The 27431-nt window shown below is 33.7% G+C and overlaps 1 protein-coding gene across 2 annotated transcripts in view; it reads right to left on the bottom strand.

Annotated features, from left to right (window-relative positions):
* LOC111063388 (protein cycle) overlaps window positions 1–27431 on the bottom strand; it is a 135223-nt gene that overhangs the window by 89470 nt on the left and 18322 nt on the right. Inside the window, exon 2 of one of the 2 annotated variants that reach the window (XM_039430624.1) lies at window positions 9263–9337. The exons of the other annotated variant lie outside the window; for it this stretch is intronic. The gene's annotated coding sequence lies outside the window, so the exon portion shown is untranslated. The remainder of the gene's footprint in view (window positions 1–9262; window positions 9338–27431) is intronic. 2 annotated transcript variants of the gene reach the window in all.

Here is a 27431-nt window from a genome sequence, read left to right as displayed (position 1 = left end):
TGGCAGGTAGATGTAGATGATGTATAGCAATATAGATATATAGTTAGGAGAGAAGTGAAATGGAGATATTATGTAGTTCACAATGTAACCACGTGGTTAGCATATGCTACAATTTTACCACGTGGTTAGCATATGCTACAATTTTACCACGTGGTTAGCATATGAAGTAATTATATTACTATTGAAGCAATTATTCTATGAGTAATTATTTGAATAAACATAATATGAGTAGATGTCTTTATAAATTAGGTCATGAAGTAGGTTAGGCTATGTATACATTATTTAGTACAATGAATTATAATGTAGGCTAATGATTATTATAAGCTAAGTGAGTTGGTTGAAAGCTTGAAACCGAATTCTTATGCTAAAGGTAAATTTGTAAATAGAATTAGGTATGTTTTATTGAAACATGTTGACAATTAGTATAGTGATACAATGAGTATAAGAAACCTGCTTAATTAATTGAGTAGTAATTAATTAGTATCTTATTAATTTGATGTATTCAATTCAATTGTAATGAATTGAATGACATTGTATAGATCTTCATTTCATGTATTTATTATTGAAATATTTTTCATATTATATTTATAAGATTGATTACTGTATTGATCAAATTCGATGAGTATGTATTCAAACTTCAGAGTTTAAATATTGGTAAAATATATGATATCATTTGTTTTAATAATGAAGGGGAGCCATAGTTTAAAATGATATATTATAATAAACATTATAGTAAATTTGAATTGATATTTGAATTCAGTTTGTAAGCAGAAGAGTTTGAGTGTAGGCGGAGCTAGAGGGCGAAGGGTGATGAGGGGTGGAAAATCGTGGTGCTAGTATATAATTATGCAGGCAGACCATGTCTTGCAAGTTTAGTTGCGTTGAGTCTCTCTTAGTCTCTTGGATTTTGGACAGTGTTCAGTGTAGGAGTGATTCTTTGGTTTCAGACTTCAATTATCCTATAGGGAATTGACTGAACCAGGTGAAGATTGTATTTAGAATTTTTGATTTTCTGAATCTCAAATCCACACCACCCCACCCTAAAAAGCCCAAATAAGTCTATTGAATTTTATAGCATCATAGTCAAGAGCAAACTTAATAATTACTTATTTCTAAATACATATCTATAGACACAGTCTTAATTAATTTCTTGAAGCTTATAGTTGAAATTTTCTTGTAAGCACAAACAATAGTTTATTGAAGCAAGGCTCCCCTAATCACAATCATTCTTTAAGATTTATCTAATCTTTTATTCTTGAGTGTAATCGTATTTTTAACTAGAGGTGTTCAATATTTTGATTTTATAACTTACTCTTAAAGTAACCTGATAAAATAGGAACTGTTTGTTAAATTTTGTTGTATAAAATTAAACTTGAACTGTAATATTTTCGAAAACTCATCTTGTATTTATTTCTAATCATTACTATATTTTTGATCAATTTTTTATAAATTCATATCAATTTAAAGTTCATTAATAAATTCATAATTAACTTTTGTTTTGCCTTTCACTTCGTACATTCCTTACACACGACCCTGATCTATCTCTTTTTATCTTTTTCTTCTATACTATTATTAGTTCAGTGAGTGAAATATAAGTATCCACACAGAGAGTGAAGTTTTAGTACAGTGTATTTTATCAATCCAAAGTGATTGATTGGCGCCGGGCAAAATTCCGTATAGAGTGAGGGAGTTCGAAACCCACTCTAAACAAAAAAAGACAGTGAGAAAGAGTTCAATTTGTATAAAAATTGAGTTTCATTTCGTGTCGTGCATTTTCCACGGACAACAGCTAAAGATGATAGTATTTTTAATTTAATAATGGAATTTTGTAGTAGGCTTGAATAAATTGAATTTTAAGAGAATTGAGAACTTTAGATTGAAGTGTCCACTATGAAGTGAATCACTGTATGAACTATTTGAAGAGATTTATTTCTCTAGTCTTTCAAATCAAGGCTAGTTTTTCGAGCTCAAAGCTTCAAAAAAGTCATCAAGAGTTCAATGGAGTTTATAACTGAGTATTTGGCCTATCCATTCAGAAAACAATTCATTTTCTGGATAACAGTCAATTTACACCTGTCTGATTACACTATTGAGAGAATGATCAATCTAGCAAAATAAGTGTGATATTTTCATGAAATTCTAGTTATATCATATCGCACACCTAAAATTTGAGAATGGGATAAAGTTCAAACCTATCCCGGAGGTTAATATTATTTTAAGTTTACGATTAAATGTCGAATTATGGAATGATATTGCTCTGAAATGCTTAATTTATATGATTCTCTTTGAATAGGAGAAAACAAGAAGCTGAACAAGATAGATAGATTTTTGTCTATAGTGTCGTAACGTCAAAATATTGATACTATGATCCTCTTTGTTGCACCTTTCAAAATTCACATGAATAAAATATTCCTATTTCTCGTGAAGTCGTTTAGTCATGACGATTGAGCATTGCATCTCCACAACTCACATACGAGTGCCACAGAAGCCGTATAGTTTTTTAAGAAAACTATTCGAAGATTTATGACCACACTTGAGTCTCCAATGAGCAGCCAAAATCTAACAATTTAAGACTTGTATCGTATCATATTATCGAAAATAATTAGAACCATAACGATCTTATCACAAATATTATGTTAGATTAGAAGTGTTGTCTACATTAATTTTTGCATCAATAGTGCAGACACAAAAAAAGTTTCTTTTAGAAATGAATAGGGAAACTTTAGCAGATGTTCCAAATCAAATTCGCATTCATCTAACGAAGGAATCTTCTAAAACAATCATTTCCAGAAATGTCTCCTTCTACAATAATGCAATGGCGAACATTATATTTGCTGTTATGTTTTGTTCACTTAACAGAAACCAAACTATATAATATGTACCGTATTACCAAACTTCGATTACGTAACAGATTTGTTATACTTTTCATTATAAATTTTTCACTAACATATTCATAATCTTAGAATAGTTCATTTTTTCTCCAGCTTTTGTAGATGGTAAATGGTAGACCCACTAGAGTAGAATCTTGAGAGCATCTCTATCATAGAATCTCTTAATAGTTTTTTTCTTTCAAACTCACCTCATCGTATTGCACATGTCACTTGTAACCGCAAAGCTTCTTCAGGATAAACCAAGAAGAAAAAATAAAGATAATGATAAAGAGTTCACTTTATCATTCCATCACTCTTCATCACTCTTCATCACTCTTCTAGGTCTAGCGTTCAAAGCGAGTTAAATAAAATGGAAAAATTGATGCTTTTGACGATGAGACTGCTCGACACATTTCGAGTTCGAGGCGCAGTCTCTGAATTTTTATTCAGTTTTGACCTCTCAACATAAGCATCCATTTGAAATTATTCATATTCGATCGGTCATTGTGTACAAGCTGATTCGAGTATCGAAAATTCGACTATTTTATAGCGTCAACTGTTCTAAGTGGATCACACAAGAAAGGTATCCAGCCTGACTGATCGAAAGTCCACATTATTTGCATTTGCATCATACTTCACATCTTTTTCCTTGTTGGTTCTTATACCTTTTTTCTCGACTGCTCCTTCCTCTCCTTCTTCCTACTTCCATCTCTTTCCTTCTTCCTCCTCTTACATCTCTGTGTATCCTATCAAGATTCTATCAAATCTCTTGAGAAATAGCAGGGATTCAACAAGAAGTTATATTTCCCCGAGAATACATTTGTTTGGATAAAAGACTATTCAGCCCTTATTTCAAAGGTCCATCTCATGTTAAACATTTGAATTTTTACTGCGATATCTATTTCACGTTACATATTAACGTTAAAAAAACTCATATTGTACTGTGTCCATGCAAACTGGCGGACTTCCTTGATGGATGATTTTTGCTTTATGTATGTTATGTGAAATTTCTTGTGTTTTTTGACTATTGTATTTGGTAGATTAAGTATATTAGTGATATTGGACCATCATACATACATACTTACATACCATACATACTTTGACGTGTCATTTACTGCAGGAGCGCTGCTCCCTTGTTGCAGTTTCACAAGACGAATAAGGAAAGTGAAGTAAGGTAAAGTATCTAAACTACTTTACTTTCTTAATTTCAAATAAAGTGTAATGGAGAAGGTGCTATTCAGTTCTTCTCCAAGAATTATTGCCTTCAAATCGCAATCCATCCTCAATCTATGGTATGATAAATACCAATTTATGTTTCACCTGAACAATAATCCACCTGAATGGAGAAAAATCTAATCTAATAGCCCTCTTTCTTCTTCCTCATATTCCACTCTCCCTACTTATTTTTTCAACTTATTTCTCATTGCAACTCCCTCCTTTTTTCCCTTTTATTCCACCTACTCCTTCCCTTCTTCTCCAATATCTTATTTGCTATTCCTCCCTTTTCCACCTCTCTCCTCCTTCCTTCACTCTTTTTTCTCTTTCCATCTATTTTCATCATCAGCTCCTCTTCTTGTTTTCCATATTCCTCATCTGTTTGTTTTCGTTCTCCTTTTTTAAAGGCTCCACTTCTTCTCCATCTTCATCATTTCCTTTCAATTCTAGGCCTATCTTTTTTTCATTAATATTCTCTTTTAAATTTTAATCCATTCTTTTATCAAATTCTGTAATATACATTTTTGTTGCAATGTGATTCGTTATTTATAATTGTTTTGTCCAGTTCTTCAGAGAAAAAGCTTCGTGAAATCTAGTAATTCATAATTTTACTTTGTGATAAATGTTTCGAGCTGTGGATGCTTTCCTATGTGTAACGGGATATTTAAACTTACATACGGTATTTCCAAAATTTCAGTCTTATAATTAAATGATAGAGCTAACATGAACTGCTTTTGTTGCTTTGTTCCTAGAATGAGTTACAGTTTCTCCTCATTCTTTTTCATCCTCTTCCAATATTGATATGTATAATATCGTGCGTGACAATAGATAATAAAAACAAGTTTCAAAAAAAGCTTGCATCAGAGAAGCATGGCTCTTCCAAACAACTGATTATCCAGATCTGAACTGTATAACTCCAAGTCTAGATAGGTCCAGGAAGGGGATCTACAGTCATAAAAATTATATATCTTATTCTTGTATTTGAATAAGACCAGTTCTAGTTTCGAAGGTGTGAAGCAAATCAAAGCTTTTCAACCAATATCCAGATAATTACATGCTGCAAGTACATCATTATTGTGTGTTATTTAGCTTCATACTCATATTGAAGGTCTGAAACTAGATATGAGAAGTACGGTTGTCCAATATCCAATACTAATTTATTATTTCTATTTTTTGGCGTCCAGTTCATAGCAACTTGTTCCTCTTCCTCACCGATGGAATGGATAATAATATATTAATTTTCTATGCGAAACAATCAATACACTCACTACTTATATGAGTTGCTGAAACTGAATAAGAACAATCAACTTGGTCATTCTAGCGAATGATATGCTGTATAGGAATATGGAGGTGAAATGCGAAAGGTTCAATGGCCAGTAATGAGCTTCAACTAGAGTTGAAAATATTATGAAGTTCAGCATATTCTCATATATTTGACCGTTCATTTGCTTCAGGTGCAGAATTGTCTCTACATATTGATATATACCAATCAGATGCACTAGAAGATGGTGCAACGGTAGAATATGCCTTCAGTTTGATCAATTTGAAGCTTTAAGATACAAGTATGTACCTCACAAATAATATTCTTCTTTCATTTCTGTCCAGATGTTGTTGTTCTCTTCAGGAATGACCCTTCGAAACTTCTCCCTCTTACAATTCACGATTACAGTGACCACTTATCCCGACAGAAATCCAATAAAAGTTGGGAAACTCCCTGCTATGATCCATCATTGTCTTTTATACAGTGGAGAGAAATAGTAGTTTCTTCAAGCGCAATGATCTGTCTAGTCTATACGCTAAGGAACAAGACTACAGACTTGGAGTCTTGACGATAGAGAAAAACGTTCCCTCAAAACCTACAATGCAAACTTGAAGACTGAATGCTCACTTCTTGAAGACTTGATATTCATTAATATTTAAATTCATTAATATCTGTTTTTGTATAGTTACATTTTCATTTTGTTCATTTTATTTTAATAATGTAATGTGCTTTTTTGGCGAAATAAATTCAATTCAATTCAATTTATCAATCAGATCTAGTAGGAAACACAATCAGATAAAAAGGAATACTAATATTCACCCAAAACTCCATTCATTCGATGAGGAATTCAGATTTATGAGAAGTGTTGTAATATGGAATCTTGTATGAACGTTTCTAGAAGCGAAATAAGTATACGACTTTCTTATTACACGCCAAATATATTCTAGTAATATAAAAAACCGAATTTTGTTATTCGGTTGATTTGGTTTTGAAAACTACTCCCACGGAATACGATAAAGAGTCAATTTGAAATGTTTATTCATTATTACTCAATGATAACAATAATGAATAGCATTGTATTTGCTTGTGATTATGAAATACCTCTCAAATTTCAATGTCTTTATTTAACATTAGATGAGAGTTGAAAAGAAAAGTTAGCCTCGATTTCATAACTAATGTAATCAGAAATAAATTATTAGTGGATGGATTTTCATACTTCCTTTCGAATTACTAGCAACAACCGATATCAGTCCGTTTCAATAAACTGAGGATTGATTCTTCTTCAATGAAAAAGAAAAAACTCGATAACGATAAGTGAGCCCCTTCACTCATATCGTATTATAAAATCAATTGTTGAGAGCTATAGAAAATATTGGATTAGCGAAATTCTGCGGCAGAATTCACTTAAGTGGGGATTTAGCTGAATGGTGTTTCATAGGTAGCAATAAAACCCGATTGAAATGGCATTAATGAAAGTCAGCACTTGAAAAACATTACATTTTATTATGCCATTACTCACTAGTAGTCTTTATTTGGAATCTCACAAATAAATTATTCATATTTTTCAATCTTGACATCTTGACAATGTAGTTGTGACAAGTAGATCCTATATACAATACGAACAACCTAATATATTCTTTCTCAATCATTCTCATTTTTATCCTCCCATAATAATAGAAGTTAATCCATATCGAATCCCTATCAAATGATGTAAAAATGTTGAATTGACAAATTTTTTTACTTTGTATTTATCATTTTTAATTTTACAGGAAAGTACTGAATGGGAGAGAAAAACTAAGGATACTTCTTGTACTATTTCTCTCTCAAATTTAGATGATATTTTTAAAGTCCGAAATGAGGTTATGATTCCACTTTTCTGAAATAATTTAGTCCTTTTTCACTCAAAAACAATAGAAACTAAGAATTTTGAATTTTGACGGTTGAGGAACTGGATGGAAAACAAAAATATTACACTTCAATAATAAAATGAAATGAATTATAGTATTTATTATTTATAATTACTTATATTATATTGATATAAAAAATATTACTGTTGAAACTACATCCGGTTCCAAATGAACAACAACTTCAGCACATAATTTTCTCCATGAATACAAATATACAATAATTCACACATTTTGATATTATTGGTTGATAGGGGAAGCATATTTATCAATACCAAACACGCCACGTCTTAATTGGTGGACTGCAGTAGCAAGAAGATGCAGTCGGATTGTACACGAAATCGAACTAATCAGTTAACAACAAATAATTCAACGAATTGTTGGATAGAAGCAAGAATAAGCAAAAATAATGATAAGCCGAAATTCCAATGCCGGTATTAAATTGCTTTAGTCTATTTAAGCCACAACAAACCTTCTCTGTTGAATCCATTATGTGAATCACAATATTTCTCTACTTTGATTGAGTGGAGAAATATTGCGGAGAAATATTTTTACTTGTCAAATTCTCTTTGAACTTATATCTAATATTTCCTACAGCACAATCTACCAACTTCAATTATGTCTTGATTTATTTGTTCCACTTGAATTCTATACCTTTTAGAATGTTGTGCTTGATTATTAAAATCAGGATAATAACAAATACATTGAACAGTGTGAAACGTTCCGCTTGTGTGAATGGAGAGTTCGGTGAGCCAATATTCTATTTCATAATCTAAAATAACAACATCGGAACAACATTAAAAAACGAAAATACATTTCCTTCACAACAAATAATAGAATAGTGGTATGGATTGCAACAATTCTATTACTGCACGTGTACAAATGACCTCTCGATATTGATTTGATAACTTGTTGGGGGAGAAATTTGACACCTGGTGTCCGGAGCAAGATCAGGTGAGTATTACTTGAACCAAGATGCTCTTCCACCATCGTTTATTTTGATTTTACTTCTGGGCAGTACTCAATAATTGAATCACAGCCTCTGCATTCAACAAAATCTCTTCAGAAAATGTAAGATGATCCTCATCCACAGTGAGTGAGGAGGTAGACTCTAACAAGACTGTTGAATTCGACCTTAGGTCAACCTTCTTGGTGAAGATCATTGTGGGGTTAACATCATCGAAACTCAACACAAAATCCCTCTCACCCCTACAATGTCTATAAGATAGCTTAGAGCCCCAAAATTGACTTGAAATAAAAAAATAATAATAATTGCAGTGGTTGATGTTACGAAATTGAGGAGATGCTGTCCCAATATCCTTTTGATGGATACTGATTAAAATTCTCTTCAATTTTATCAATCTCTCACAGTGCACTATATTTTCAATTGAAGTCTATCCTCTCACATTTTAATCACTTCTTTCCACTTCCTCAATTTGAGCATTATAATATGCTTACTGACAAAACATAATGATTTAATCTTTCCTCTCCACTTTTCCTTTTCTTGTTCCTAATAGCTTCTCTTCGTTGCTCTTCATGTATTTTTTATTATACTGTTGTCATTTAAGATATCATCTATCATTTTCACCTTTCAACATGAACTTCCTTTACTGGATTATATGGAACTCCTCTCGGTTTTAAATAATGTGATTATTACATCATTTGTATGAAATAACAGTTAGAATATCCTTGAATTTCATAATTTTTTTATAAAATACAGTACAGTGATCACTTTATTGGGTTGGGAGAAAAAGTAATGAAACAATTATTGAACATGGAAAAAATTTGAGGTCTGAATCTCATATGAAAATAGGAAGGTATTTTTTTCAATAGATTTTCAATAAGTAGGTGAGTACCTACAAATTAATCTCTCAAATACGGAGTTTTGGAATTTCAAATAGGGTTCAAAATCAGAGTAGATATCTTCATGATTAGACGAGTACAAATAATTTTCTAAGCAAGGGGTGGACATGATACGGAATTAGTTGAATACTGGTTTTGCCAGGTCTTACCTGGTGCTGATTGCCGATCATTGATGATAGAATACCGGTCTCTTGTAGTTGAGACATCTTGGCTGCGGAATGATTCTGCACAGAATGAGAGAAAACTATCATTTCAGTCCAATCATAGCTCGTGATTTTCCATCTTCAATAATTTTAACCAAATATATTCACTCACATGAATTTCACACTTCACCAAATGTTTTCCATCCAATTTTCTCCTTCAATGTAGAAAACTAATTAAAAAACGAACTCAAAACACTTTAACTCAAATCAGCTCAACTGAAAAAATATTTTTCGTCTTGTAACGATGTTATCGACTTGTTGAATTCAATAAAAATAATATTACCGTAGCGTAGACTATCTACAACATACAACCTTTGACTCCCGACCTAACACCTATGTATCATCAGCCTACAAGATAGGAACATTTCACATTCGTATTTTTATTCAGATTGTTTACATTTGGCTTTCCTGAAGAAATGTATTTTACAACAAAAACATGAACTCAAGCGATTCAGATTAGCTGAAGTTATAGATTTCTTGATTGAGTTTCTTCCATAACTTGCTTATCATTACCGTAATTGATGTTAAACTAAACCATTGTATATTTGAGGGTACCATTTTCAAGTATTTTAGAATACATTTGTATAATACTCATTATCTTCTCTAGCCTCTTGAAATTGAATAATACTTTCATTAATAAAGTTATAAAATCAATTCATAATCAATTCATCCATATCTACATATTGTGCCGATTCGTCGTACAGGATAAAGCAGTACTATTCCTATTATATAGGATACATACTGTGTATTATTGTCTATCGTGTGTATACATATCTATATACTGGATATAGACTGTTTGCAGGATATGCAGTACTGTTATACTGTTTGGGATGGCCAAATAAAATATTCATGTTGTTAACCCTTTGGCCAAATAGAATATTCATGTTGTCGATCAACATGGATTTCAATGATTTTGTGCAATCAAATGACAAGTGTTTGCTAGTACCGTCTTTTTTGCACAGATAAAAAACCGGACTATGAATTCATATTAATTTTGAAATATGTTTTCTTGAAGCCAGTTCTGCTAACATACATTTATGAGCTGTAAAATCACTCCCAGTTGCTTCGGAATTCGTAACCCACCAAATTGAAAATTATGTGATCTTTCATTTTCCTCGCAAAATTAAAAGTCGACATCATCATCAGCAAAAAAGTCCTTATTCAGACTTGAGAAAACTTGTTTCAAAAAAGCAGTCAGTATTAGAGTTTTAACATACAAAGTTTCATTTAGCCTAACTGTTCCTAATTTGTTTTCATAGTTAGACTACAGTTAAGATATTACTATTTGGCTAATTCTATGATTATATCCGTCATGAATTCATAGATGAGGCTCACCTAAGAAAATAGTTATTTACTGCTCTCGTGAAGAATGACTTGAAGATGTTTCAATAAATCGTGGAAATTAGTTTTATAGGATAAGCCAAGGTCAAAGGAACTATCAGTTGGTTTTCCTGGTGATTTTACTTAAAAATTGGAAAATGACCTTGATGATGGATAATAATGATGATATGATGATGGATACCGTAATAGACATGCTTTTCCTTAGTCAAGTTGCCTTGCAATTAGATATCACACATTAAGTTGAGTTGAAGTTGAGTCACACATTAAGCCTTCTTGAAAATTGTGCACTATTTCGGGCTTGTGTTAAAACTTAGGACCTACATGTCTAAACATTGAATTCGAACGGAATCGCTGTTAATGCTGAATTCGAAATAATTTGTCTGCTGTTGTAAATAATAGTGGATGATCACATAACAGATTGTAGCCTAGCAACATTTTGTTCTCAAAAGGGATGTACAGTTATAATTGGATTAATTATTCAAATTATTGTGATTGAAAATTAATGGGGAATGAGAAAGCAGGGATGAATATCTAGTGACTCACATCTTTCCGGTCATTGTATATCATTTGTAGGCCAAGTTCCGCATAAAGTTATTATCTCGAATGTTAACGTATTGAAATTTATCTTTACAGAATAGTCTGATTATTAATCAGTTTTAATCATTTGATATGTGATAATTTGAACGATATCAAGATTGACAAAGTTGAGAAGATAAATAAATTCACTACCTATCCGTAAATTCACAGCATAAATTGCTCATGGACAGTAATGTTCAAAGTTAATAATCCGTATTCTATTATAATATTTCTGTAATAGAAGCTCAATCCATAGCAACTATACTGCATCTAGAAAAATGACGATGATTTATATTATTATAATTATTCTCATTATCTATACTACAGTATAAATGAAGTTGATAAAATAATTTAAATTGACATTTATGGGGTAGGAAATACAGGTTTCACGCTCACCACTTTTGAACGAGCGAACTGACAAACTTGAAACTTTGCATAACGATTTTAAATTTACAGAGGATGGTTTAGGCCATTCTATTAATAAATTAATTGTCAGAACAAATTAATTCACTTTTTTGTGATACAAGGTTCACGTAACGATAAAAGCTCAATTGAATAGTTTCGTTTATCAACTGGATCTTCAGGTCTTCGGGGTTAGCGAGCGGGACTTGAGAATGAAAGATTGTGAGTTCCAGTCCTGTCATTTTATTCAAAGATTTTTGAACTTTGGAGATGATTATCCACGTAATTTTGACAAAATAAAAATAATTACTCCATTTTTCAATCAATTTTTGTTGTCAAATAAATTTGATAGGATGATTCTTTTAATTTTCAGCATGGACTAAAAAACTATAATTCTATCTGTGTTTTTCACAGACCCTTGCAGAGCGTGGGTTACACCTGCTTGTCAAGTCATGAAACTCGGAGGTGGAAGATTGATTGATTGAGTACTTTATTTATGTAGATTACAATATGTACTGGCTTATACACTTATATACAATAGCTTACAATACAGCAAAATTATGGATGAATTTACAAAATATAAATTAAGAAAATAATTATTGAGCTGTATATAATAAAAAAAAACAATTTCTAATAAATAAAGATAAAATAGATAATATTGTTATACATCTACATAAATTGGACAGAGCTTTGGAAGACAGAGAAAAATTGATTCATTTTGTGAAAACTTAATTTTATTTGCCCAGTTTTAGTGAGACCTCAGCTTTTCTCTGCTCCATTTTGTTCCCAAGCCTGGCGTTTTTGTTATATTGTTTTTGTTCATTTTCCCATTTCTGGCGTTCTATTATCATTGAATTCCAATTTTATTAAGAAATTTCTGATAATTCTGAAGATTCATAAAACCAAATTATTAATGATTTTCTTTGTAGAAGTTAAGGTATTTTGTTACAGGAATTCAAATGCCTTGATGACTTGTATTTGTCACAAGTCACAAGTACTTATTATTTATTTATAAATCGAAAAGCTACTCTTGATTGTTACATCATGTTGAATCTCCAGTAAACTGGAATCTTGAGCATGCAGCAATAGAATAAATTAATAATACTACGAATAGATGCATATGATTAGTAGTAAAGGTTTCGGTACAGTGAGTCTGCCATTGGCCGAGATAAGACTTTCACAGTTGTAGGCGTGCATTCGAATTACAGCTGAGAGGCTGGCATGAACAATAAACAATGTTTTCTTAATTATTATAAAAAATAGCCGATACTTCATTTTTTGATCAAGGTGCGGATTTTTGACTCTCAGTACTGGTTGGACAAAAGCCGGTTGAATTTTAATCGTGATGAATTTCACGAGAACCAATCCCTTCCCTTCCCTTTCATTTCACGAGAACAAATCCCTTCCCTTCACTTTAATTTCACGAGAACCCTTCTTTTCGAAAAAGCCTTCTGAGATTGGTTCTCGTGGAATCAATCACGATTACAATCTAACCGGCTTTTGTGCAACTGTGGGTCAAGCTTTTAAAATATTTATGTAGTTGAACTGTTTAATGACTTACATAACAATATCAATTTTCATTTCATTTAGACCTTTCCATTGGTATATTATGAAAATATAACATCACCCACAATCAATTCTCTTCCCTTAACAAAATTTTGTAAGAAAACAGTTCCAAAAAATATTTCTCGAAATGGTCAGTGCTAGGCATATTTTAATTGGACTACATACAACTGTGGCATCAGCAAAAATATAATACTGTGTTTATGATTTCTATGTCCCCTCATAAGACAAAGTATTATCTATCAACAAGAACCAACTTTGGCTGTTTCATCTCATCTTCCCATTGATTATAAAGAATAATAGAATAAGTTCCAAGTTTTTCAGCGCGGGTGTAAAACGGAACAAGATCAGGTATTGTAAACTGTGTAGCGCGAGGCAAACGAGGGGGTTTAAGAAATCTTGTTGATGGAATGAATAGTGGGGGTATATTGGATAGCGAGGGGGTGATTAGAGGGTGTAAACAGATCTGATGATTGTCGTTGAAGCGTGAAGTGAGCACTGGCACTGAGCACCGAGAGCGAGAGACTGGTTGCAATGATGAGAGCCTGCCAATGACAGCTGACTGACTGTTCTGTTATTCATCTGCATTGTTCTTTTCAACTGAGATGACGTCACCTCACCAGACACCCAGACACCCCGTCGAGTGATACAGGTGGGGAGAGAAATGCAGATTCTGATAGCTTGTCTTATGGAAAAAGAGTTTCGCGAGTAACTGAGAGTTTGAGAGAAAAAGACAGTGAGAAATAGAGAAAGAATATTAATTGAGTGAGATGATTTCGAGGCAGGGAAAGTGATAATGATTCTGGTAAGTCTTCATGAAATTATAATTGTATATTATTATTATTGCATGGTGATATCTTTTGAGTATTTTCTTATAGCCTGTTATGAGACATTTTTTATAAACTATTCTCAATCAGTATGTAGCCTAAGCAAAATAAAAAAAAACGGAAGAATGCGAATGTGAATGAAACCCGGTTGATTGCCAACCTCCGCAATGGAGACGGTACTTAGAGAAGAAGAAGAAACCCGGAAAAAGAGCAAATCTGATGAAACCCTGTGGCAACAAGTGGCCACAGTAGTGAGTAGACCTCACTGATTATCTCACCGGAAACAAAAAAACCATCAACAATAGCAATTTTCCCCGTGAATACCTGCCAACATTGGTAGGATCGTACAATGGCACAATTGTTTTAACGCACATCAAGTTGTCACTTTCCAGGCTTCGCATATGTTTATGCTGATAATTCCAATACTGTGACGTCACAGGGGATTATCCCCTCGACTATTTCCTGGTTCCTCTTTGTCTTTCTCTAACTAACGTATCAAATAACAAATGGGTCTCTTTGTTTCCTCGGTGATCCAATTATTGTTTCCATAGGCTATGAAATATATCAATTAAGGAAACTTTGGTCGCAATGATGTAACGGATTATAATTTAATTTGAAATATTGTTTTATAGCTTGTTATTCATTGCAGATCGTGAACAATTGCTTCCATGTTTTGAGTTGAGTGAACGCTACCAACGGATGATGTGCGGTTTGGATTTATTCATTCGATTATGTACTCTTTGGCACTTCAGCTAAAGCACAAATCTGTTCAAATCAGCTACTCCTCCAATTTAAGTAGTATATGAATGTTCAAAATTAATGTTATTATCCTACATTCCACATAGGCGTGCATAGAACTTAATGGGGTACCAGGCAGTGGGGTCTGGGAATTTTACCCCTAGTTGAGAGGTGGGTTAAACCCAACCCCCCCCCCCGAAAATGGTTGGAAAAAATCAGATAAGATATGCATTGTAAGCTGATTTGAATATGGAATAAATTTTTATCCATTCATGAAATAGATTTATAGATTAAGCTTATCTAAATAGGCTACACATACAAAAGCTTTGATAATTCGTTATCGGCCCAAGATTCATTATAAAGATTTTTTACATGAAAATGAATTTATGATATTATACTTTGTTCTACCTTGCCAGCTGCAGTCAGGACTTTCAGGGTTTCCTGCATGGAATGTGGATGCTAGTTTTTCTCAAATCACCTTCATTTTCGACGAAGTCTTGCGCACTATGACTTCACATTCTTTCTCTTGTTCCCGAAAACTTTCACACAAGATTCACATTTAATTCACGATTAGCATTAATTATCAGGCTCAAGCCATATGCTCAACAGAGACGAAGTCAGAAGTGGAAGAGAACGTTTTACCCAGATAATCAAGCACCATTTTCTTTCCCAACCCCCTCTTCTGACAAACTGGAGGTGTCAGTAACGAATAGGTTTAATCATATCATCAATCATAATACATACAAAATCCACAGTTGACTTTAGAGAAATAATTGATTAAATGAATCTACAAAGTGTTGATGGAGTGTTATTTAATTAATGTGTTTGATGATTTAAAAAACTGTTTTTACATCATCCTCTGTTTGTGAGGCACCATCATCTTGAACTCATCTATGATATCTTGTGATGTTGCGAATTCAGTCAGATTTTCCTCGATGAATGGCAGTAAAAGGTTTTCAGTCGGTCTTGGCCCATCCTTGATCTTAACTTGATTATTAAGCTGCTCAGTTTAGAAAAGCCACGCTCGCACGCACACGAGGAACTGCGGCTACTGGGATGGTGGCAAACATTTTTAGAACAGTGTGAAGGTTGTTGTATCTTGACCCTCTTTGTGATTTTCCGAGCCAGGATATCCACTCTGTGTCACTTGGGGGAAAATATTCTTCTTTTCTGTATAATTATGTTTAATTGGGCCAATGGGGGTACCGTGGTACCCCTGGTTACACCTGTGCGCACACTTATGATATTCCACTTATTCCACAAGTTACTCTCGAAAACGGAAGTAAACAAATTTTGAAGTATAAATGCAGATGAAATAAAAGTTTGAAAAGCATAAAACCAAAAACGAAAAGTTTGAAAATTCTGTATTTACTGAAACGTTTGAGACGAATAGCAATAGAATTTGGAATCTTAGGGTAAGATACACTAATAATAATGTAAGGCCACTTATATAATGTAATGCAATACAGTAAGGCCAGTAATGCCGAAATGTTGAATATTAACTACTCTTAATATTCATCTAAATTGATTTGAAAAGACAACTAACTTCAAATTGATAGCAACAAGATTTACATGCACACCTGAAGAGTCGGATTTGAAGAGTGCAAAGAATAGCCCATGATGTCCAAATCGTATACTTGTGACTTGTGATTGACATTGAATAATAACACTTGTAAATCCAGTTTATCCTTTCTCGATATTCCATTATTGCAGCTTATTACTCAAAATTAACTTTGAAGATAGGAAACTTCTCATTACTAGAGACTTCAAGAAAGATTTTTAACGTGAATGTAACGAAATGTTACAACTACAATCCTGAGAATTTAAATCTGCATATACAGAACAAGTTGTCACCTTTCTTTTGAAGCTAGCTGGGAGACTGATGTAATAATTGAGTAGCATGCAATATTTGAATAAGTTCATGAAATAATCAATTCGCTCACCAAAAACCTCTGAATGATGAGATGCGTCCAATAACAATCAACTACAAACAAGCAATTTTCTCACTAATTAAACTTAACTCACACAAAAATCACACCAAAAACAAACAAACTCTTATTAATCCGATTCTAGAAACTTTTAGATAATATGGAAATTTCTCAAAGAGTAGCACACAAATGAGACTGGAGATCAGAATAGTATTATAATCTATACAAAACCTTTGTCCTCTGATAAAAGTTCCTGTCATCGATTCATCGTAAATTTTTAGTGTATTACATAAGGAAAGCAACACACTTATTCCTGTCAGACGACTCAGACTCGTGAACATATTTCGGTAAATAAACAACAAAGCGCACAGCTCTATTATTTACTTTTCTTATCAAAACTCTGATGGGTGATGCCGTATTGAAGATGGTGTCATTGGTGTTAATGACCAGTAGATATATCACATTCAATTCAAGTTGAAAGTCTAAGATCAGAGGAGATAACTCTATTTGGATATTTTCTTGAGAGTTTTGTGATTCTGGTTGCATTGTTAAATGTATGTGTAATATTCAATTTTGAGGTTGATTTACATTGAATTCGATTCCTATTTCCTTCTACGGGTAAAACCCACATGAGACTTAGGCTTGTGCATGAGTACTAAAAGGAATTGAGATAAGGCGGATAATTTTGAACCTCATTACTGTCAATTAGTGACATCACAGATCTCTCTGTTTACTGTTTACTTGAACTATGGTGACATATAGCTCATATTCTAAGCGATTGTATAGCTAACTGCTAGCTAACTGCTAGGGAAATTAATTTGCTAAAGGCGTGTGTAACTGAGTGCGGTCAGTGGAGGATATAGATATCGATATCTATACCCTTATCTTCTACTAACTCGCTAACTACTCTCTGTTTGCACACCCCCTGAAAGCAGAATCGTTACTTTTATTATGTTCATCAGGGATGAGTATTCATGGCATATTCATTATTAAATTCCATCGAATTAGGACTACATGGATTATATGAACGAACATAAACCAAGTTGCCTGGTAACCAAAATAGTTTCAATTGACTCCTGCTATTCAATGATAGGCAACCAATCGTACTTTCCCTACCTCTATGTTATTCATTTAAGATAAAGACAAAAGCATTTTCAATTCGTACTGAATTCTTGAAGTATCTCAAGGTTGAAACTAGCGATATTCCTGGACATGGAAAATAAGAACTATTCACAATAATAACTGTTAGCCTGAATAATAAATTAATAATGGTGAAGCCCTATGCCCTTATTATTGATATCAGCCTGAACTATTCCTATCAATATAAAAATATATATGTGCTATTTGGAGTAGTTCTCGTGTTGATATTTTAATCAACAATGCAATACTATCATTTATAAAGTTATAAATTTATAATGGTAAATTATTTTGTAGCTGTCATCTATCCTCTCATGAGCCAATAACTCCTTATCAACAGAATATACTAACCCGCTTTACTACGGAAGGATTAAGTACATTGTGCCACCATCTAGTTATGTTTCTGTAGTCAATTGTATAACTAGACCTATACTCAAATGAGTTCGCCACTTCAAAGAGTGATAATGAACACCAAACAACTGTAATAGATCACAGGTGAATTAACCTACAGCAGACCAAAGGAAAGGTGCTGGTAGAATGACAGCGGAATTTCAGCTAAGTCATTCTATCAAGGACTGCAAGAGACATACTGTCGCATTCAAGTTGTGTTCCAGGCCTAGTGTTCAGCAATTACATTGTAATTCATTCCCTGTCCACTTTAAATATCATGTTGAAATCATAAATCAATGTAAAATCACTAGACAATGTTCTAGTACAGTGCTATTATTTCTTAGCATTCGTCCAACATGTTATAATTCGCCTGCCATTTTCACAGCTTTGAATTACTTCTTATATACCGTTTGTCCCCTAGTTTGGGAACCGACGTGCTCTAAGTCCCCTCGTCACCACTTGATTTTTAACGAGAATTTATAGACTTTATACTATATAGCCTGAATCAATCAATGGAGTGTGGTCCGCTAGAATTGGAGCATCATGGTTTCAAGAAAGCGTGTCAGTAAAATAATCATACTTTTCACAGAAAGTGTTAACATGTGAAAAATAGTCCGGGCGCAAATGTCATTCTGTGGTCATTTTTGAGTAACAGCCATGGAAGATGTCTCAATTTCTTCGTGAGGTCTAGCATAATAAGGATCGTGATGATGATAAGTCGAAATCACAGGCAAACACCTCGGAAACAAGATGGCCGCCAAAATTTTCAGGGTGTTGCTACATCGCTCATATCTCAATAACCGATCAAGATATTCGACCATTTTTCTAGACGAAAATATTTCAAAAATCTCCCTCTACAATTTTTGTCTTATAATAGTTTCATTGGGAATAGTTTCATATTGGTCAATATTTTCATTGGGAATCATGATGATTTCAGAAAGTTCAATTATCCGATGGGTTCGAAAGTTCAGACGGTGGGTAGGACTGCAGGTTGGAAAGGCAGCAGTAGAGGATGGTATTGTACAATAATCGATTGAATGGGGAGAAGATATCTTGTTCGGTTTAATCAACCACTCATGGTTGCAGAAAAGAGTCACTATGGCTGCCTTTGACACAGTTCCAAGGAAGCTAATATGAACTGTGCTGAATAGAAAGAGATTGCCCTCAAATATTATTAAAGCTATTATTGTGTATGTGGGAATGGTGACAAGGGTCTGCACGGGTGGAGGAATGTCAGAGGAGTTTCCCATAGGGAAAGAGGTGATACAGGGAGACAGCCTCAGTCCACTATTGTTCATAATAGTAATGGATAAAATACACAAAATATGTAAGAGAAAGACACAAAATATGTTGGTGGGATACTGGAATATGAGGCCAATTGGCACAAGGGCTCTCCTTTATGCTGATGATATTGTCCTTATCTGCGACACAAGAGAAAAATTACAGCAGTCTGTAACCTGTAACTGAATGGGCAAAGTTTGTAGTTAGAATTGAGGGTAATGATTCTCAACGTGAAGGAAAGTAAGGTCATGGTTGTGTAAAAGGGAATGAGAGATAATGTGCAGGTTATGTTTGGATGAGGTATCAGTGAAAGGATAGAAATGAGGCAGATTGGATGGTATGGACAGTGAATGGGGGATGATTGCAAAACATAACAGTATATTAGTGTGAGAGTGCAAGGAAGGAGAGCAGTGGGATGTCCAAGGTATACAAGGTATACGTATGGGGATCAGACTGAGCGGATAGGACAGAGAAGAAGAAAGGACTGTTCCAGAGATGAATAGAATGACGATGGGTAGGGTATCATGGAAGAAATGGACTGAGGCTACCTCAACGCTGTAATAACACAGAAGAGAGGCAAAGAAGGGAAATTCATGTGGATTTTTATATGCGATCGGTGCAATAATATTTATCAAAACTGTTAGGTACTACTCTACTTGAATCTGAATTCCTAAGATATTAATTTTAATGGTAACGCTCATAGAATGACAACTTTATAACGACGTGATGACATTAGCCTATGAGAGCGCTGTTCATCGTGGACTTGATGGAGACTTGAAGTTTACCAGTGCACACTTGCTTGTGATTGGTCAACATTATATGACGTATGAGAAGCTGCATCAATCAATAGAATTGTAGAGATATCTTCCAAAAACAAACTGCTTATTTCTTACTATAATCTTGCTCTTTCCCATGGATTCCATTGAATCACCTTAAGATCTGGTGGTTGAAAGGTTTATAAACTGTTGTAATCTTCCATCAGTTGGTATAATCAATTGTTAAATCTTAAGAGATAACTTATTGAGAAAGGTTAAAAAAACTCTATTTTTCATAAACTGGGAGAAGAAAGTTGAAAAGCAGAGCACTGAATTGTATTATGCATCAATATTGAAAAATAATGTTATTATACATTCTTACATTTGATGAGGGTAAAGCATTTTTTGAATGCAATTAAGGGTTCACAGTATCCCATATTTCGAGAGATTCTGGCCAATATAAGTGAAGAGTTGGTATAGCGCAGAATTTATTTGTTGTGAATTGTAAAATAATAGAAACGGAAATGCAAATTGTGCTTTTACTGGACCGTAACTGTACTGCACACGGAAATCGAAGTTTATAGCCGATTGGTAGTCTATTATCATTTCGTTCGACTGGATCTTAAAACAACAATAAAACTTACATGAATGGACGACAGGTTCAAGTATGAATGAGGTCAAGAGAAAGGAATGTCTTTTGTTAATGTATGTAGTCTGTGTGATAGATACTCTGAGTTGAAATGACTTATACCCACTATCTACCAGTGTTACACTTTGAGCAAGGTATTGGTATCTGTACCATTCGAGTTGTGATATTAAGGGCACTGACAAGTTGTTGAACTAGCAAATCTAGTGTACTGATTCATTAGCAGGTGATATTGTGTTCAATCAAAGACGCCTATATTTAATGTTCTTGGAAGGTGAGAGCATAGTATAGAGAAATATTCTTGAATATAGGAATAGGTTTCTGTGGATTAGAGTATTTCCCCCCAGAAATACTCAGGGAAACACTCTCTAATCTATGTATAAATACAGAGTGTTTAATGGAAGTGCAGTGAGTTCAGGAAGATTTGAGAATCAAGAACAAATATTTTTCGCCACACTGCACAGAAACCAGCTGTTTTCCAGTCCCTACGTAGATCTGAAAGACATAGTTTGCAGACGACTCTCGTCTGACGTCAGAACAGGTCTCTTTACGGCTAAATTTCAAGTGTGCTAAAACAGCTGATAAAAAACATTTCATTATTTGTGTTTATTATTCAATAATAATTGAAAAATTTCTAATAATATCATCTTATTGTGATTTAAAAGAATAAAAAAGTACAAACTTAGCCTCCCACATAATTGAACATAATCTTTTAGGTTATTTAGACAAATCAGAAAGAAAAATAAAAATACTTGGACAATTTCCTGATATTCAGATTACCTCAGATTTGCTAGAGCTATGACCTTCAACTTTTGCTTTTGGAAGTTCTTAAAAAAACAATAATTATTATCATATATATATATATATATATATATTATATATATATATATATATAATATATATATATATATAATATATATATATATATATATATTGTTTATTTTTCTGTGTGGCGAAAAATAGCGTTCGCACCACGGGCAAAAATGTTTTTCCGGCTCCCATTCTTTTCTGAAAACCGATTTCGAGCCGGAAAAGTCTCATTTTCGGCCCTAGGTGCGAAATATACTATAATTACGCACTTTCCAGGTTGTTCATCATTGAATCTTGCAATCGTAGGATATGAACCTCAATATTTCCAACTATTCCAGATATGATTTAACTAGTACTTCTGTGAACAGTAGACCTCGCGCTCGGTAAATTAAATTGACCTTTTGTTATGTTTTCTCAAAAATTAATAAATAATTTATGAATTTAAAATGTCTAGAATAAATCCTAAATGAACATAGAGCTTTCTGTCCTATCGTACCGTGACATGTCATCCCGGAATGTGAGTGTGAGCACTGTTATCAGGTCTGGCTGCAACTGTCTACAACGTTGATGGAAAGATAGATTTTCAAAATGTTCGAAGTTTTTGAACGGGTAGTATTATAGTCCACTAGACAGCTGATGTATGATGAATAATTCTAAAGTCAGATTTTTACGGTAATATTGGCGTTCAAAGGAGACTCCTTTTCCTTTTGTATTTCCTTAGAATGCAAAACTTCAAAAACCCGTATGTATATCCTACGTCGACGCGAAATTCAAAAAAGAGCATACCTGTCAAATTTCATGAAAATCTATTGCTGCGTTTCGCTTTAAATGCCGAACATAACAATATAAATATAAAGAAAAAACATATCCTATACTATTAAACGAGCAATTTATGTTTATATGTTTTTATGTTTATATATACATATCTGTATGTGACCGGATCTCGAAAACGGCTCCAACGATTCTCACGAAATTTGGAACAAAGTAGGTTTATGATATAAAGATTCGATTGCACTAGGTCTCAAACCTGGGATAACTCGCTGAAGGACATTGAAAGGATAAATACGTCCTTGGAAAAACAGCAAGAAATTTTGTCGTCTGTCGATACTGTGGAAGTGAGTAAACGAGTGCCTGTGTGTGGGATCATCCAGTCTCACGAGAAGAAAAATTCAGCAGGAGAAACTTATTTTCTCTTATTTCTCTTTTGTTTAGAAAACATATGTTTACTTCAGGAAGTCCAAAATAGTAACTAGATGCTGTTAATGTATGTGTAGAATAGTTCATAGAATATTAACAAATATTGCAGCAAACATAGTATATCATTCTAAATCGAATTCATAGTATATCTATTTGTAATTGATGACGAGTTTGTTTTTTGAAGTGTGAATAAATTGTTATTTTGATGAGTGATAGTAGCTTAACCTAGATTTTGATTTGGACTGTAGTATGAATTTGAAAAGGGACAGTTTTGGGCATAAGCCTGTTGTGCCTCCTCATATAACTGTAGAACTAATTGTACGACTGAGAAAATAAATAAATGTAAACTATAAATTCAATCTTTGCTGGTTACAAATTCTCTAAGCTTTTACACTCCAGAGCAAAGCTCGGTCCCCCGATATTAAACATTAAGCTTAAAGAGAAATGCAAAGCCGTCGACTTCAATCTTAGACCTCACTTCGTTCGGTCAATTAGACGAGCGTTAGCAAGAGCTCACTTTTGACTTACTGAAGGTCCAAGTCGTTGTCCGTCTGTTTGTATGCTCTACAATAACTTAAGAATGAATTGATCAATCAGCTACAAATTTCGAACACGTATTCTTCGAACCTTTTCACAGGTCAATTTCGTTGGACAACAATATTGACTCACTCTTAAGTCCTTTTTCAGGATATAAAAATAACATTAAAAGTGCATAAGAAAAAAATTTGTTGTGATTTATCATTTATTCAGCTGATAAATTCATTGCATGCAATTACAAAAGTTTTCCCATTCATTCATTCATAACATCAGCTGAAGTTATTTGAAAGCTATCACACAGTCTATCAACAAACTGATACGGGTTGAAATATCAATGTGCGGTTTTCGCCATTCATTTTCTCTTGGATCTCTGTATCGAAATTATGTATCATGAATTTGGATTCATATGAGTGACAAAGATGTCGAAGCGACAGAGTAATTTTTCATTCCAAATAGGAACCCCAATAAAACCTACTGTCAATGTTATTCTTGTAGAAGAAATATTTTGCTGTTTCCATAATATTATCATCAACTCTGTATAATTAAAAGTTGCGGGTTTAAAATATTACAATACTAATAGTTCTTAGCAGTATACAGTTCAATATACAGTTCTTGAGCGAGTTCTTCAACCGAGGGGGCAACTAGTACTATTTGCATTCAGTTTGACAAAAACATGAACGAATCATTCATCTACTTCCTATGAGTACTCATGTGATTGACAGAAGTGTTGAGTTTATCTTCCTTCACTTGAATAAATAAATCACAAGATTATCATATAAGTTACTGATGGATTAGGCTAATGCAATTTCTTCCTGAAGTTTCATGCTTGAATGCACTAACCGGTTTAGGTAGGAAATGCAACTGCTGATATGCATAGCGACTATTAGATACAGTATTTGTAGATAGAATAGCCATACAGTGATACAGTCATACAGTATTTGTAGATAGAATAGCCATACAGTGATACATAACTTACTTGACAACTACCGGAAGAGTACTAATACTTGAAGTGGAGATAGTTCAACATTTTGAATGATGCATAACCTTTTCATTAATGTTTTGACAATATGTCATCTGTTCATCTAATTGACATTATTTTATTAACTGTGAAATAGATGTTTTTGAAAATATTTTTTACAGAATATATAATAGGTGCCTCATAGGCATTTTTTTAAGGGTATTCACGATCTTGAGATAGCCAGCTAAAGGTGTAATTCCTAGGCGACGACTCTAGCAGCGCAACTAGAGACGTCTAGGGCCGCGTGGTTAGAATCGTCGCTAAGGAATTGCACCTTTAGTCAAGCTACTTGAATCAGTTGCTATATATTTCTGTAATGTACTAGCCTACTATAGGAATAATCATTTAGAAAATAGCAGGAGTTAGCAACAAATATCTCGTCTAAATCCAATATAGTCAATACCCCCATGAATACCCCTGTGAAAACTTCACTTCATAATTCTCAACAAAGACCTCTCTTGCTTTCCAAATAATGCATATTTATTTTTTAGCTATTGATTTATTGTAATTCATCCTCCTATCATTAGCTCAATGTACATTTTAATTATTGTTGAGTGATTGAGATGAATTTTATTGCTCATAAATGACTTCATTATTATATAGGATATGCGTGAACCGCAATTCCCAAGGCCTACTTATCTTCAAAATAAATCTCATACTCTACAATGATAATGACAGATTTTTCCCAAACTTAAGATTCTTAAATAGACATCAACCTTGTAAATTCTTCACTTGCAATATGCAGTACAAAGTTTTTAATGTTATGGTGACCCCAACAAGGTCAAATAATAGAACTCTATCAATAAGGATATCCTGGTCAGCGCGTTTATGGTTCTGGATCCAGTTATTTATTCACAGGCATTTGGCTCTGATCACAACAATATTTACTCAGGCAAACCAAAGAAATAAGCCGACCGTCATAAATATGGAACAAATATCTCACAAGAATGAACATGAGTTGTAATTTGCTTTATAATACCGCTCCACTGCTAAGGCCTACCATACACGTTTCGATCGGTCTTAAGGCCCGGACTGTTCAGTCCCGGTCTTAGGGTCGGGCCTCAATGGCGGTCTCCCCATTCAAGTACCGGTAGGCCTTGCGGCCGATGCGTATCCAGTCACGCGGTGGCAACAATTCACACTGAATTATTGTATTGTGTATTAAGTCTAACGTTTTCAAATTAAGTCTATGATGCTATAAAAATATTGCTAGATAGAATAATTATGATGATTATGATCTTGAATATTTATCATATATGTTATATATGTTATCATACAGAGAGATTTTTGAAACATGTGGTACAATTTTTGAAACAATTTGGTACACAATACATATCATGCAGACGCTCTCCTAACTTTAAAATTCCTTGGAGACCAAAATACGACCCTCCGACTACTTTTGAAAAAATTGAAAAAATAATTTCAAATTAATTCTGTGAAACTTTCTCGCTTTCACCACCCACTTATCTTTCGAAACAAAAAAGTTTCCAGCATGACGAAAATTTAATGTTTTCCCATTTATGCTCGAAATGTATCGACATTGACGAACATTATAATCATTAATTTAAAAATTATTATGGGTCGGATAAAAATCATCCAGCAAGGCACCAATAGAAAGGAAACATTCTCTCCGTTAATTATTAAGCATTACGACGCCCCATGATTCTGAGAGAAGTGATATTCAAAAGAAAAACAAATCTTAGCGATGTTCTCAATTTCATCATAAAAATTAAATTACCTTTTAATCCTTCAACCCTGAAACTTTTTAGCACTACTAGGTTATCGAGGTTGATATTCTACATCCAATTACGACGTTGAATTCGAAATTTGCAAATTTACACCAATTGGCAACCTTGTAATTTTTTCGGATGTCTCAACTTATTTTACACAGACTATAACACCTGATTTTTTATAAAAGAATTAATATTGAGTTTTTTAAATCACTACTATTTCTCTATCTCCTTAGACAGGTATTACACAGTAATATTTCTATTGTCATAGTTGATCATATTATCATTATTACCGTATTTGAACAGAGAGGAGAATACGAAATCTAATTTTTATCCCATTTAATGTGATCAACTACAACTATTATAATAGGAATATTATAATATGAAAATAGGAATATGATAATCATATTATATTATCATACCAGCCTCAGCAGATAATTTATTCAGCCGAATGTGATGCCACACTCCAAAAACACCACCAAACTACACTCCACTACTACACACACACACACACACACACACACACACACAACACACACACACACACACCACACACACACACCACACACACACACACACACACACCACACCACACACACACCACACACACACACACGCACACACACACACACACCACACCACACACACACCACACACACCACACACACACCACACACACACACACACACCACACACAACACACACACAACACACACACACACAACCACACACACACACCCACACACACACACAACACACACACACACACACACAACACACACACACACAACACCACACACACACACACACACACACACCCACACACACACACACCCACACACACACACACACACCACCACACACACACACACACACACAACACACACACACCACCACACACAGGGCGGCAGGTTTTGGGGGCGGCAAATTTAAAGGAACGGAAAATTTTAAAATACAAATAAATAATAAATTCATAATATCAAATGTGAATGGTAAAATTATATAAAAAGCTTTTCAACCTCGAGCTAATGGAGACTTTTCTAAGATCAACAATGTCACCAGGAACGTCTGAGTGGTCTAGGGAACATAAAATAGTTCAGTTCCCAGATCTTGAAGAATTGGTGGAGGAATTTCCCCATGCAAAGGTTAGACGAGTTCTACTTAATTAAACAGGTGTGTTAAACAATCTTGTAGAAATTGAAGTTCTAATTACTTAGCAAGTTAAGTAGGCCTAATACT

Source organism: Nilaparvata lugens, chromosome 6 (genome assembly GCF_014356525.2).
Source record: "Nilaparvata lugens isolate BPH chromosome 6, ASM1435652v1, whole genome shotgun sequence".
NCBI lineage: Eukaryota > Metazoa > Arthropoda > Insecta > Hemiptera > Delphacidae > Nilaparvata > Nilaparvata lugens.
Note: the sequence above shows the minus strand (reverse complement) of the source record. Positions and strands in the feature narration are given on the sequence as shown.